The sequence below is a fragment of the Lynx rufus genome, unplaced genomic scaffold (assembly GCF_022079265.1).
Source record: "Lynx rufus isolate CCGP_SWC_20201006 ecotype Redwood Valley unplaced genomic scaffold, mLynRuf1.p SCAF_40, whole genome shotgun sequence".
In the NCBI taxonomy this organism is placed as follows: Eukaryota; Metazoa; Chordata; class Mammalia; order Carnivora; family Felidae; genus Lynx; species Lynx rufus.
In genome coordinates this window covers 729,912-746,164 of record NW_025814857.1, presented here as the reverse complement: position 1 = coordinate 746,164, position 16,253 = coordinate 729,912, and the positions used below count along the sequence as shown (strand labels likewise).

General features: G+C 37.9%; 1 protein-coding gene across 1 annotated transcript in view; it reads right to left on the bottom strand.

The window, feature by feature from the left end:
• Positions 1-16,253, bottom strand: part of GABRA3 (gamma-aminobutyric acid type A receptor subunit alpha3) — a 214,033-nt gene that overhangs the window by 81,978 nt on the left and 115,802 nt on the right. The gene's annotated exons all lie outside the window — the stretch shown is intronic.

Genomic DNA, 16,253 nt, shown 5'->3' with positions numbered 1-16,253 from the left:
TAGACAATTTGAGGAAGAACATTCGAAATAGAGGGGGTAACAAATGCAAAGGCCTTGAGGTTGAAGTTTTCCCAGAGTATTTAAGGAATAGCAACTAGACCATTGTGGCTATAGTGGACAGATGAAGAGGGAAGATTAATAAAAGATAAATTTAAAGAGGAAACTATGGGAAATGGACTATATAGTATAAGGCCCTCCTTAAGATATTTTGGTTTTCACCTTAAATGAAATGTGGAATTATTGCATGATTTTGAGTAGAACGGTGATTTGATCTAACATTTTAGGATCATTCTAGCAGCTCTGTAAAGAATAACTTGAAGGGAAACAGAAGGATGATGAAATTCAGCACCCATTCATGACCCAAAACTCTCAAAAAGCTAGAAACAAAAGGGAATTTTCTCAATTGATAAAGAACATTTGTGAAAAATCGACATCTAGAACCATACTTTATGATGAAAGTCTATTTCTTCCTAAGATCATTTACGAGACAATGATGTCCACTCTTATTAAACATTTTCCTGAAGATTTTAACCAGTCTAAGAAGGAAAACAATGGGAAGTGAGTGCTAATCGCTTTGGCGGTTCTTTTTAAGAGCAACTAAAGTATTCTGAAATTATATATTAGTGATGGCTGCACAGCTCTGTAAATATACTGGAGAATATTTAGTTGTATACTTTAAAAGGGTAAATTATATGACATGTGAATCATATTTCAGTAAAGCTGTTTAAAAATTTAGGCAAGCAAAAAAAGTTAAAAACATAAAAAATGGAAAGCAAGAAGCAAGACTGTTTTTAATTGCAAATAGTAGGTTTTAGATATTCTATGTTTATAGATGTCCTAACATCATTAAGATTCTCTCCAAATTGATCATAGATTCAACATATTCCTTATCAAAATCTCAAAAGCTTTTCTTTTTGTAAAAGTAGCAAACTGATCCTAAAAGTTACACAGGAATACAAAGGATCTAGAATAGGCAAAATGTATTTAAAAAGAAAATAACTGTGGATACTTTCACTTCCCAATTGCAAAGCATACCAATAAGCTACAGTAATCAATATAGCATGGGTTTGGTCTAAAGACAGACAATATAGATCAAAGGAAAAGAATAGAAAGTGCAGAAATGAACTTCCACATTTGTGGTCAACTGACGTTGACCAAGGTCCAAGGCAATTCAATGCACAAAAAATAGTTTTTTTAATAAAAGGTGCCAGGAGAATTTGATATCTACGTGCAGAAAAAAATGAACAAATATTCTTACCTTATATCATAAGCAAAAATCAACTCCAATGGAACATAGAACAAAATTGAAGAGCTAAAGCTTCTAAAAAACTATAGTAGAAAATCTTTGTAAACTTGAGTCAAAGATTTCTTAGAACACCAAAAGTGTGAGCTATATAAAAAAGGGGTTCCTCAAAAAACTAAAATTAGAACTACCCTATGATCTAGCAATTGCACTATTGTTAGAATTACCCTATGGTCCAGCAATTGCACTATTGGGTATTTACCCAAAGGATACAAAAATACGGATTTGAAGGGGTACATGCACCCCAATGTTTATAGCAGCATTATCAACAATAACCAAACCATGGAGAGAGCTCAAATGTCCATCAACTGACAAATGGATGAAGAAGATGTGGTGTATGTATATATGTGTATATACATATATAGGTATACACACACACACACACACACACACACACACACTGGAATATTACTCAGCCACCAAAAAGAATGAAAATTTGCCATTTGTAATGACGTGGATAGAACTAGAGGGTATTATGGTAAGCGAAATAAGTCAGTCAGAGAAAGACAAATACCATATGATTTCACTTATATGTGGAATTTAAGAAACAAAACAGATAAATATATAGGAAGTAGGGGGAAGAGAAGAGAGGGAAACAAACCACAAGAGACTCTTAATGATAGAGGACACATTGACGGTTAATGGAGGGAGGTGGGTTGGAGATGGGCTAGATGGGTGAAGGGTATTAAGGAGGGCACTTGTGATGAGCCATGGGTGTTGTATGTAAATGACAAATGACTGAATTCTATTCCTGAAACCAATATTGCACTGTATGTTAACTAAAATTTAAATGAATGAATGAATGAATGAATGAATGAATGAATAAATAAATAAATAAATATTTTAAAAATTGGGGCACCTGGGTGGCTCAGTCAGTTAAGCACGCAACTTTGGCTCAGGTCATGATCTCACAGTTTGTGAGTTTGAGCCCCATGTCGGGCTCTGTGCTGACAGCTCAGAGCCTGGAGCCTGCCTCAAATTCTGTGTCTCCCTCTCTCTCTCTTCCCTTCCCCCGCTTGTGTTCTGTCTCTGTCTCTCAAAAATAAATAAATGTAAAAAAAATATTTTTTTAAATTAAAATTAAAAGTATGATAAAATGGACTTCATCAAAATTTAAACCTTTTTCTCTTATAAAGACACCATTAAGAAAATAAAGACAGCCATAAAGTGGGTGAATATATTTGTAAATCATATCTTGATAAATAACCTGTATTAAGAACATATAACTGACTCTTACAACTTAAAAATGAGAAGAAAACAGCCCAATTTGAAAATAAGAAAGATATTTAAATATATATTTAATAAAAATATTGTGTCAATAAGGACATAAAAAGATATTCAACATTATCTGTCATTAGGGTAATGCAAATTAAAATCACAATGAGATATTGCTAAATGTGTATTAGAATGGCTAAAATAAAAAAGACTGAAAATATCAAGTGTTTGCAATAATTTGGAAAAAATGGAACCTCATAAATCCCTGGTGGAAATGTATAACGCTAAAGCATTCTTTGGAAAACATTTTGGCAGTTTCTTAAAAAGTTAAACATATATTGTCTATAAAAGTCTGTGGTTCTACTCTAATTCTCCACTATTGAATAGAAATGAAAATATGTGTCCACAGAAAGACCTGTTCATAGCAGAATTATTTATGAGAACCAAAAGGTAAAAACACCTATCAAATAATGAATGATGAAAATGTGGTGTATTTGCACAAAAGAATATTAGTCATCAATGAAAAGTAATAAGGACAACAGAACGGGTGACTCTCAAGTGTATTATGCCAAGTGAAAGTAGCGAGCACAAAAAGTCACATACTGTATCTTTCCATTCATATTAAGTGTCCCAGAATGGCACATCTATAGAGACAGGAAGTAGATTAGTGATTGCCTGGGGCTGAGGTTGAGAATGTATGGTGACTGCAAAGTTTTGGAGACAGTTTTAGAGGTGATGGAAATGTTCTAAATCTAGTTTGTGGTTATAGTTGTACAACTCTGTAAATTTACTAAGAATAATTGAATTGTACACTTACAACATAAATTTTATCATTCGTAAACAATACTTCAAAAAGAGCTCTTACGAAATTAAAAATGCAAGAGAGGCATTATAGTATAGCCTTTAAGAGTATAGATACCAAATCCAGATTTATAAGATTTACAATCCACTCTACCTCTTAGTAGCTATGTGCAAGTTATTCCAGGTCTCTGTACCTTGTTAGCTTATATTTTACAAATGCCAATTAAAGCTCTAAAACTGGATAGTATTATGTAGGGAGACAAGATATCTAAGCACTGAGATTCAGAGTACAATAACTAGATTAATGTCTTTTTTTTTTTTTTTTTTTTTTTGGCAGAATGGATTTTTTTTTTTTTTTGGCAGAATGGATTTTTTTTTTTATATGAAGTTTATTGACAAATTGGTTTCCATACAACACCCAGTGCTCATCCCAAAAGGTGCCCTCCTCAATACCCATCACCCACCCGCCCCTCCCTCCCACCCCCCATCAACCCTCAGTTTGTTCTCAGTTTTTAACAGTCTCTTATGCTTTGGCTCTCTCCCGCTCTAACGTCCTTTTTTTTTTTTTTCCTTCCCCTCCCCCATGGGTTCCTGTTAAGTTTCTCAGGATCCACATAAGAGTGAAACCATATGGTATCTGTCTTTCTCTGTATGGCTTATTTCACTTAGCATCACACTCTCCAGTTCCATCCACGTTGCTACAAAAGGCCATATTTCATTTTTTCTCATTGCCACGTAGTATTCCATTGTGTATATAAACCACAATTTCTTTATCCATTCATCAGTTGATGGACATTTAGGCTCTTTCCATAATTTGGCTATTGTTGAGAGTGCTGCTATGAACATTGGGGTACAAGTGCCCCTATGCATCAGTACTCCTGTATCCCTTGGGTAGATTCCTAGCAGTGCTATTGCTGGGTCATAGGGTAGGTCTATTTTTAATTTTCTGAGGAACCTCCACACTGCTTTCCAGAGCGGCTGCACCAATTTGCATTCCCACCAACAGTGCAAGAGGGTTCCCGTTTCTCCACATCCTCTCCAGCATCTATAGTCTCCTGATTTGTTCATTTTGGCCACTCTGGCGTGAGGTGATACCTGAGTGTGGTTTTGATTTGTATTTCCCTGATAAGGAGCGACGCTGAACATCTTTTCATGTGCCTGTTGGCCATCTGGATGTCTTCTTTAGAGAAGTGTCTATTCATGTTTTCTGCCCATTTCTTCACTGGGTTATTTGTTTTTCGGGTGTGGAGTTTGGTGAGCTCTTTATAGATTCTAGATACTAGCCCTTTGTCCGATATGTCATTTGCAAATATCTTTTCCCATTCCGTTGGTTGCCTTTTAGTTTTGTTGGTTGTTTCCTTTGCTGTGCAGAAGCTTTTTATCTTCATAAGGTCCCAGTAATTCACTTTTGCTTTTAATTCCCTTGCCTTTGGGGATGTGTCGAGTAAGAGATTGCTACGGCTGAGGTCAGAGAGGTCTTTTCCTGCTTTCTCCTCTAAGGTTCTGATGGTTTCCTGTCTCACATTTAGGTCCTTTATCCATTTTGAGTTTATTTTTGTAAATGGTGTGAGAAAGTGGTCTAGTTTCAACCTTCTGCATGTTGCTGTCCAGTTCTCCCAACACCATTTGTTAAAGAGGCTGTCTTTTTTCCATTGGATGTTCTTTCCTGCTTTGTCAAAGATGAGTTGGCCATATGTTTGTGGGTCTAGTTCTGGGGTTTCTATTCTATTCCATTGGTCCGTGTGTCTGTTTTTGTGCCAATACCATGCTGTCTTGATGATGACAGCTTTGTAGTAGAGGCTGAAGTCTGGGATTGTGATGCCTCCTGCTTTGGTCTTCTTCTTCAAAATTCCTTTGGCTATTCGGGGCCTTTTGTGGTTCCATATGAATTTTAGGATTGCTTGTTCTAGTTTCGAGAAGAATGCTGGTGCAATTTTGATTGGGATTGCATTGAATGTGTAGATAGCTTTGGGTAGTATTGACATTTTGACAATATTTATTTTTCCAATCCATGAGCAGGGAATGTCTTTCCATTTCTTTAAATCTTCTTCAATTACCTTCATAAGCTTTCTATAGTTTTCAGCATACAGATCCTTTACATCTTTGGTTAGATTTATTCCTAGGTATTTTATGCTTCTTGGTGCAATTGTGAATGGGATCAGTTTCTTTATTTGTCTTTCTGTTGCTTCATTGTTAGTGTATAAGAATGCAACTGATTTCTGTACATTGATTTTGTATCCTGCAACTTTGCTGAATTCATGTATCAGTTCTAGCAGACTTTTGGTGGAGTCTATCGGATTTTCCATGTATAATATCATGTCATCTGCAAAAAGCGAAAGCTTGACTTCATCTTTGCCAATTTTGATGCCTTTGATTTCCTTTTGTTGTCTGATTGCTGATGCTAGCACTTCCAGCACTATGTTAAACAACAACGGTGAGAGTGGGCATCCCTGTCGTGTTCCTGATCTCAGGGAAAAAGCTCTCAGTTTTTCCCCGTTGAGGATGATGTTAGCTGTGGGCTTTTCATAAATGGCTTTTATGATCTTTAAGTATGTTCCTTCTATCCCGACTTTCTCCAGGGTTTTTATTAAGAAAGGGTGCTGGATTTTGTCAAAGGCCTTTTCTGCATCGATTGACAGGATCATATGGTTCTTCTCTTTTTTTTTGTTAATGTGATGTATCACGTTGATTGATTTGCGAATGTTGAACCAGCCCTGCATCCCAGGAATGAATCCCACTTGATCATGGTGAACAATGCTTTTTATATGCTGTTGAATTCGATTTGCTAGTATCTTATTGAGAATTTTGGCATCCATATTCATCAGGGATATTGGCCTGTAGTTCTCTTTTTTTACTGGGTCTCTGTCTGGTTTAGGAATCAAAGTAATACTGGCTTCATAGAATGAGTCTGGAAGTTTTCCTTCCCTATTTCTTGGAATAGCTTGAGAAGGATAGGTATTATCTCTGCTTTAAACGTCTGGTAGAACTCCCCTGGGAAGCCATCTGGTCCTGGACTCTTATTTGTTGGGAGATTTTTGATAACCGATTCAATTTCTTCGCTGGTTATGGGTCTGTTCAAGCTTTCTATTTCCTCCTGATTGAGTTTTGGAAGAGTGTGGGTGTTCAGGAATTTGTCCATTTCTTCCAGGTTGTCCAATTTGTTGGCATATAATTTTTCATAGTATTCCCTGATAATTGTTTGTATCTCTGAGGGATTGGTTGTAATAATTCCATTTTCATTCATGAGTTTATCTATTTGGGTCATCTCCCTTTTCTTTTTGAGAAGCCTGGCTAGAGGTTTGTCAATTTTGTTTATTTTTTCAAAAAACCAACTCTTGGTTTCGTTGATCTGCTCTACAGTTTTTTTAGATTCTATATTGTTTATTTCTGCTCTGATCTTTATTATTTCTCTTCTTCTGCTGGGTTTAGGCTGCCTTTGCTGTTCTGCTTCTATTTCCTTTAGGTGTGCTGTTAGATTTTGTATTTGGGATTTTTCTTGTTTCTTGAGATAGGCCTGGATTGCAATGTATTTTCCTCTCAGGACTGCCTTCGCTGCGTCCCAAAGCGTTTGGATTGTTGTATTTTCATTTTCGTTTGTTTCCATATATTTTTTGATTTCTTCTCTAATTGCCTGGTTGACCCACTCATTCGTTAGTAGGGTGTTCTTTAACCTCCATGCTTTTGGAGGTTTTCCAGACTTTTTCCTGTGGTTGACTTCAAGCTTCATAGCATTGTGGTCTGAAAGTATGCATGGTATAATTTCAATTCTTGTAAACTTATGAAGGGCTGTTTTGTGACCCAGTATATGATCTATCTTGGAGAATGTTCCATGTGCACTCGAGAAGAAAGTATATTCTGTTGCTTTGGGATGCAGAGTTCTAAATATATCTGTCAAGTCCATCTGATCCAGTGTCTCATTCAGGGCCCTTGTTTCTTTATTGACCGTGTGTCTAGATGATCTATCCATTTCTGTAAGTGGGGTGTTAAAGTCCCCAGCAATTACCACATTCTTATCAATAAGTTTGCTTCTGTTTATGAGTAATTGTTTTATATATTTGGGGGCTCCGGTATTCGGCGCATAGACATTTATAATTGTTAGCTCTTCCTGATGGATAGACCCTGTAACTATTATATAATGTCCTTCTTCATCTCTTGTTACAGCCTTTAATTTAAAGTCTAGTTTGTCTGATATAAGTATGGCTACTCCAGCTTTCTTCTGGCTTCCAGTAGCATGATAAATAGTTCTCCATCCCCTCACTCTCAATCTAAAGGTGTCCTCAGGTCTAAAATGAGTCTCTTGTAGACAGCAAATAGATGGGTCTTGTTTTTTTATCCATTCTGATACCCTATGTCTTTTGGTTGGCGCATTTAATCCATTTACATTCAGTGTTATTATAGAAAGATACGGGTTTAGAGTCATTGTGATGTCTGTCTGTTTTATGCTTGTAGTGATGTCTCTGGTACTTTGTCTCACAGGGTCCCCCTTAGGATCTCTTGTAGGGCTGGTTTAGTGGTGACAAATTCCTTCAGTTTTTGTTTGTTTGGGAAGACCTTTATCTCTCCTTCTATTCTAAATGACAGACTTGCTGGATAAAGGATTCTTGGCTGCATATTTTTGCTGTCTAGCACCCTGAAAATCTCGTGCCAATTCTTTCTGGCCTGCCAAGTTTCAAAAGAGAGATCAGTCACGAGTCTTATAGGTCTCCCTTTATATGTGAGGGCACGTTTACCCCTTGCTGCTTTCAGAATTTTCTCTTTATCCTTGTATTTTGCCAGTTTCACTATGATATGTCGTGCAGAAGATCGATTCAAGTTACGTCTGAAGGGAGTTCTCTGTGCCTCTTGGATTTCAATGCCTTTTTCCTTCCCCAGTTCAGGGAAGTTCTCAGCTATTATTTCTTCAAGTACCCCTTCAGCACCTTTCCCTCTCTCTTCCTCCTCTGGGATACCAATTATGCGTAGATTATTTCTTTTTAGTGTATCACTTAGTTCTCTAATTTTCCCCTCATACTCCTGGATTTTTTTATCTCTCTTTTTCTCAGCTTCCTCTTTTTCCATAACTTTATCTTCTAGTTCACCTATTCTCTCCTCTGCCTCTTCCATCCGAGCTGTGGTGGTTTGCATTTTGTTTTCCATTTCCTTTAAAGCGTTTTTCAGCTCCTCGTGACTGTTCATTAGTCCCCTGATGTCTGTAGCAAGAGATTCTCTGCTGTCCTGTATGCTGTTTTCCAGCCCAGCGATTAATTTTATGACTATTATTCTAAATTCACTTTCTGTTATATTATTTAAATCCTTTTTGATCAGCTCATTAGCTGTTGTTATTTCCTGGAGATTCTTCTGAGGGGAATTCTTCCGCTTGGTCATTTTGGATAGTCCCTGGTGTGTTGAGGGCCTGCAGGGCACTTCCCCTGTGCTGTGGTGTATAACTGGAGTTGGTGGGCGGGGCCGCAGTCCGACCTGATGTCTGCCCCCAGCCCACCGCTGGGGCCACAGTCAGACTGGTGTGTGCCTTCTCTTCCCCTCTCCTAGGGGCGGGATTCACTGTGGGGTGGGGTGGCGTGGCCCGTCTGGGCTACTTGCACACTGCCAGGCTTGTGATGCTGGGGATCTGGCGTATTAGCTGGGGTGGGAAGGCAAGGTGCACGGCGGCAGGGGGGGCAGGCTTAGCTCGCTTCTCCTTAGGTGATCCACTTCAGGAGGGGCCCTGTGGCAGCCGGAGGGAGTCAGATCGCTGCCGGAGGTTTGGCTCCGCAGAAGCACAGAGTTGGGTGTTCGCGCGGAGCGAGCAATTTCCCTGGCCGGAGCCGGTTCCCTTTGGGATTTTGGCTGGGGGATGGGCGGGGGAGATGGCGCTGGCGAGCGCCTTTGTTCCCCGCCAAACTGAGCTCTGTTGTCCAGGGGCTCCGCAGCTCACCCTCCCTTTGTCCTCCAGCCTTCCCGCTTTCCGAGCAGAGCTGTTAACTTATGACCTCCCAGACGCTAAGTCGCGCTTGCTGTCGGAACACAGTCCGTCAGGCCCCTCCGCTTTTGCAAGCCGGACTCGGGGGCTCTGCTTGGCCGGCGAGCCGCCCCTCCGCCCCGGCTCCCTCCCGCCAGTCTGTGGAGCGCGCACCGCCTCGCCGCCCTTCCTACCCTCTTCCGTGGGCCTCTCGTCTGCACTTGGGTCCGGTGACTCTGTTCTGCTAATCCTCTGGCGGTTTTCTAGATTAATATCTTTTACACTGAATCCTAACACCAGTGATTCTCAGTATCTCATCTATTTCCTATGGTATGCACTACCCATGGGTAATATAAATTTTACCTCTGAGGTGCCTGGGTGGCTCAGTCAGATAAGCATCCAACTGCAGCTCAGGTCATGATCTTACGGTTTGTGGGTTTGAGCCCCGTGCCAGGCTCTGTGCTGACAGCTTGGAGCCTGGAGACTGCTTCTGATTCTGTCTCCCTCTCTCTCTGCCTGTCTGTCTCTCTCTCTCTCTCTCTCTCTCTCAAAAATAAACATTAATTTTTTTTTAAATTTATCTCTGGTAGAAGGTATGTACATCAGAATCTCAAAGTGGTAGGGGTGCATGAAATAAGGAGGTAAACAATGGGCTGAATATGGTAGTTTGAAAATGTTTACGCCAATGATTAAGCTATGCCATCTCTATTGACTTAAAGCCACTGAGTAAATAGTTTCTTTTTTACTGCTTTGGAACTGAGACAAATTTGTGACTTGGTTATTTGGTGTGTTATCTCATCCCATTGGAATTATCTAAGTACATTTTCAAAATGAGCACATATATCAGAGATTATTCTTACTATGCTATTTGCTGATTACTTTCTATTATAGCATTGACACAATAGTCAACGTTTGTTTTATATTTATTATATAGTGCTTTGCATTTTTAGGATTTTTTTTGGTACATATGTCTTATCTCCTGAACTAGACTGAATACCACATGTAAGTCATTTGCTTTTACATGGGAATGTATGCCATGCATTAACCCAACTAGAAAAAAATTCCAACTCAGAAGCTACTGCATTTATGTTCTTAGTGCCCTTTTGCCTTTGGCTCAGGGAAAGTGATCCTCCTGGAAAATGAGGCTCTGGTCTTCTCTCACTTTACTAAGCTGCTTACCCATTTCTTTACCCTTATACTACCTCAACATCTAGAACACATTCATTACCTAGAACATTGTGGAGCTATACACATAACATCTGTACACCTCAAAATATGCATGTCATACAATTAAAAAGATTTAAAAATTATAAAATGAATATGAGTCAAAATGAATCACCCAGCTCTTAACAACTGCCTCACAGAAAACCATTAAATTATTTCTAGATTTTTGCATATAGAATACGAATTTTTTAAAGCGGAGGCATAATGTAGGAAAAAATTCTAGAGAAAAGAAGTTTCTGAACTAACTGAAGTCCTAAAAGTTAAAGATCTAAATTTTATTGAGTATATGCACTCATTGTTCAGTGAGACTCTCAACACATTAAGAGTAATAAAGGAAGGAGAAACAAATTTAGTAGGGCACAAAGGCCTTTGGAGTTCAGTCTGAGCCCGCTGTAGACAGTATGTCACCTGGGCTTTTTAGAAATGGAATAATCTGTTTTGAATTCTGAGGAATATTCCTTCTACAAACCAAAGAGTAGAAAACACTTCAGAAGTGGTTGAGGTGCTAGGTAGGCTCTTTCTATGACCATGGAGTAAAGGACAGGGTGTGAGATTTATGATGCAAAAGAAAAAAATAGTAAGTCATTACTAGCTATTATCAGTAGAGGATGAGCCATTTCAAATAAACCACCACCAAACACCCAAAACAAGCAGCATATTAATCATAAGAATGCCAGTTGTCTGCAGGCTTACCATTAAATCCTTGTGCTATAGGCAAAAGTCTTTAGTACATTGGGCCTCCTAATGTACATTTAGTACCTTGGGCCTCCTAATTAGAAGACCACCAGTTTAGCAGTGCATTTAGCCTTTATAGGGAACACATCTAAATTTTAACAATTACTTCAGACATGTAGCTCCAGACTCATTTTCTGACTTTCACACTTTTCCCCACTCTCCATATATCTGTAGATATGTGTGATTTCAGCAAAGCTCTCATGTTTCTGTTTTTGCACACATTTTTTAAGCCTGAAATGCCATTTCCTTTGATATGTGCAACAAATTTCCTTCAAGTCTTTGCTTAAATATTACCTCTTCCATGATGCTTTTTATGTGTGCTATAGGCATAGAGAGTTCTCTAGCTCACAGAAATCACAGAGCACTTTGGGCAAACACCTCAGTCCTTAGCACTGTTGAAATGAGTTCCTAGGTCCAAGATGGAGCTCCTTCTGTTTGGGGTGCCATGTCAACAAACTGAAACTTAGATAACTTTTGTGTTCCTGTAAATATTCTACTTGGCCAGAAACACTGTATAGCCACTCAGCCAAGCCCCAAATGCCAAGCCAACTCTGGGCCTTTTTATCCCAAACAAGGTTGACTATGTGGTCTCACCCAATCAGTTATTTTCTATTTTTCTCTTCCTAGTTCTTTATTCTTTATCATATGAAAGCTTTCTATCTTCTGCCACATTTTCCAATTTTGCAGTAGGAGACTGTCTACTTCATGAAGTGAAATAAAGTTTGTTATTATTACCTAAGGTGTTTCTTTAATCATTTTTAACAGCACATAAAATTATCATGATCTGTTTATGTGTCTGTCTTCTGAACAGGCCTGTGAGTAACTTAAGAGAAGAGACTCTATCATTGTAAGTAATCCTAGCCCTACTATGGTTGTTGGCCCATAAGAGATAGGCAATAAATTCTTGACTTAATAAATATTTCTGCAAGACAGAGTAATTCTTTTCAACCCTGTTTCCCAAAAGAAACTGTGGCCCACAGAGGAGAAATGCTTTGTCTATGGTTACATGCTGATGTGGGCCAAAGTTGGGACTCTTACCCAGAGTCTTAATTCCTACTCTAAAGTTTATTTCACTATAACATGCAGTCTTCACTCTATCTAGGAGTAGCATATAAAATAAAATAATAAAATGAAATGCAATAAAAAATAATAAAATAAAATAATAAAATAAATAAAATAAAATAAAATAAAATAAAATAAAATAAAATAAAGTAAAATAAAATGGCTTGGTTCTTTAGAACTACAGAGAATCTTCTGGTGATCTGTGAATCAGTCCCACCCTTGTGTTAGAATGAGTTTTTTAAACAGACTCAATCTATCTGGAGATCAGCTTCTTGCCTTTGAGAGTAAAGGCAATTCTTGTTATTTCAAGACCCTGATTTTCCTCTTGAATCTGACCACTTGGGAATACATTCTTCCTTTCTTCCTTCCAGCTCAATGCCAGTTCTCCTATAAAGCCCTTTCATATCTGGACCCATGCTTCCAATTCATAATGAAACCTGTACTTTTTAGTTCACAGCACTTCATTGTTGGCTTTTTGTGAAAATTCCATTATGCCTGATAGTACAGTGAATGATGTGTCCTATCTTTCCTGCTATGATATGAGCTCTTCAAGGGTAGGGGTTGATATCACCATACAGAATACACAGCATAATTTTGTGTATGTGTAACTGGGGACTTGTACTATTACTTGCTTCTCACCTCATTGTAAGCTTTCTCAGAGCCCAAAATGAGTCACTCTACATCTTCTATGCTCTTACTTCTGTTCATTAGAGTGAGGCTTACTAACTGGGGTTCTGTGACTCAGTTTCTAGTTTAATGAAAGAGGAACTACAGGTGGAATCCCCTAGAGCAAAATCCATTACAAAAAAGAACTGTGAAACAAAGCTATCAGTGCCTAGTTGATTTGATTACATTAAATCCTATACAGCTAACAATGTGACCCAAATGCCCTCCCTGGTTCCTGACCATTTCAGAGGCAATCTCTATAATAAAGACTCCTGTGCAAGCTATTTGCATCTAAACTAGGAAGAGACTAGCTTTACTGTTAACATTTTCACAATTTATCTTTGAAATAATCTGTCTTTGGAACATCCCAAGTAAATAAGCAAAACTGACCCAATCATACAATCAAAGAATAAAGGAAGCAATGAAGCTCTGAATATGACAGTAAGCCTCTTTTAATTGCTTCAAAAAATGCTCCTTTCTTGTCAATGATACATTATGGAGAAGTGAGTTCTTATTTTCTTTAATTTTCAGCTAAATGTGAGATACTATTACTGTGTAGCTTAACACAAAAATACACTTTGTGCAATGTATTCAATTTTATAAAATTTCATTGTGTCAAAGTTCTGAGCTTCAGAGCTGAATTTCCAACTGCAGCTTGTCATGTCCACCTCAGACTCATTATACTTAAACTTTATATCCCCTACATTCCCTTCTTAGAGAAAGTGGTGGGATGTAGTAAAGGGAAAAGTGTTTGCTTTAACCTAAAAGTGACTTGGGTTTCTGTACAAGTTCTGCCACTTACTAGTGGTATGACTTTGGCTCAGTTCAGTTTACTAATCAAAAAAGTGGGATTATGAAAATAAAAACCTCCAAAGTGGACATGTGCCAGGATATATCAAGCAATTCATAAGGCTTATATCGTATTTACTCCACACAATAGCCTTATGAGACAGGCATTGTTATGATTCACTATATTTTACAGATGAAGGACCAGAAGTAGTCTTAATGCAGAATCTACCTTCTTAATCACAATGTTGCATACATTGCACAATGCACAATCACTGCCATGAGAAATGAGATAAATATGTGTGAAGCACCTAACACATCACCTGGCATATAGAAAATCCTAAATAAGTGTAGATTCTCTAAACACACTTTCCTCTCTATAAAATATCTGCTGCTTCTTCTACATTGCTTTTAAAAATAAAATAATAGCACCACAATCTTCTCAGTATCCAGAGAAAATATGTAAGGGACATTCTCAATATTCCTTCTTCCTCATTACCCCATATCTAGTTGGACACCAAGTTCTTTTGAAAGCCTCTACTTTCTTCTCCACTCTTACTTTTTGCTGCCTTTGCTTCATCCCTGAATAGTCTTTCCTGGATTACAAAATGGTCAACTAACTGGTATCCCTGCTTCCAACTGATTCTCCAGAGTGCAACCTTACATTTTAATAATAATTAAAAAAACCCTCTGGAATTGGCAGAGAACTTCAGCCATTCACCAAATCCATTCTCACTTTTATTTGGGAACATAGCAGTGTTGCTTTTCTCAGCCTCCCTTGCAGTTAGGCATGTCCATGAGACCTCACTCTAGCCAAAGAACTATCAGTAGAAATAAGTATGCCACTCAAGACCCAGATTTTAAACACTACCCACATACAGTCCTGAATGCTTTTTCATCTTCTACTTACTTGATACAGAGAAGCACAGTGGTCTTGGAAACCATGTATTGAATATGACAGAGACACCAGATGAAAGGAGCTTGGGTCCCTGAAACACTACTTAGGAATGAGCCTCTTGCCAATGAGGAACACCTGCTTTATAATTTAGAATTTATAATTTAGAATTTAAGGAACAAGAAATACACTTCCATCAGGTTTAAACTATTGTACATTTTTGAGTTCAGCGAATTGTAACACAAATGATCTGATTATGCTACTCCATTTTTTTAAAAAAATCAATAATGCTTCCCTATAAGTACAGGATGAATATATTCTGTATCACTTCCAGATTATTATCCCTCATCTATTATGCAGAAATCCTTCCAAATAGGTATGCTATTTGGCTATATTTACCACTACCCCTCCTTATCACTGCCATTTTCCAAAAACTTATTTATTTCTCCACATTCAATAGGAATGTTAATACTTGGATTATTATTTTTTCTAACCCTTAGTACTTTCATTATCCAGGGAGACTTCTTTACTCGTTAGTAGCACTCATACAACATCCTGACCCTCACCAACTTCCAATCAGGTACCAAATACCACCAATGCTACATATTGTATATCTATATTCTTCTTCAAAACCTTTTTAGTGCAAAAAGCAATAGCTTGAGACAGACCTGCATTTGCCTAATAAGTGCATCATCTTGGGCAAGTCATTTTTATTTTTCAAGCTTCACTTACTGGATCAGTTCAATAGGGATAATAATGCCTATATTGAACAGTTTTTGTGAATATTACAGATATTTTACATAAAGTGGAACATAGTATGTGTTCAACACAAAATAGTTGTTATTAATATTATTGTTAGAGTATTATAGCTCATATGTATAGCTTATCTTCATCCTTGCCTTCTTCCCACCTACCTTCCACCATTGTTCCCAGACTGATGTGTCTAAAATGCAAATCTGTGCCATTCCCTTGCAATAAACTCTTTAATGGCCTCCTATTATTTTTATGCCAATGTAGCTTATACTCTCCACTCCAATACTCTGCACATTACTCTATGGTCCAGTCATACTGAATTTCTTTTCACTTCTTTAGTGTATCATTACTACTTCCCCCACCTCATTCTCCTGGACTTCATACCGGCCATACTCTCTCTGGAACATTCCCTCCCTATCTTTTAGTCTAATTTATTTCTATATATCTTTTAAGTCTCAGTTTAAAAGTGATTTCCTCTAAAATTCATTGTAGATATTCCCCACAGACTCACTTCATTGTCCCTGCTAAATGTTTCCATAGCATTCTGTACTTCCCTGATCACAGCACTTATTCTGTTATCATTATGGTTTAATTGTTTCACCCACTAGAATGTAAGTTATATGAGGGCAGAGACCTCATCTATTTTTGCTTACCACTTTATCCCTAGTGCCCAGAATATTGTTTGAGTCTCATTAAGCCTCCTAGAAGTAATTTTGGAAGAATAAATAAATGAAAGTTCTAAAGAAAGACATGGATTTTCTGATGCATGATGTCAATTCATTAATACCTATCTTTATGCATGCTATTGCCTTTGCCTGGAATACCCTCCTATAGCTCACCTCATCTCTCACCTGTTTGATAGTTACCTATACCTC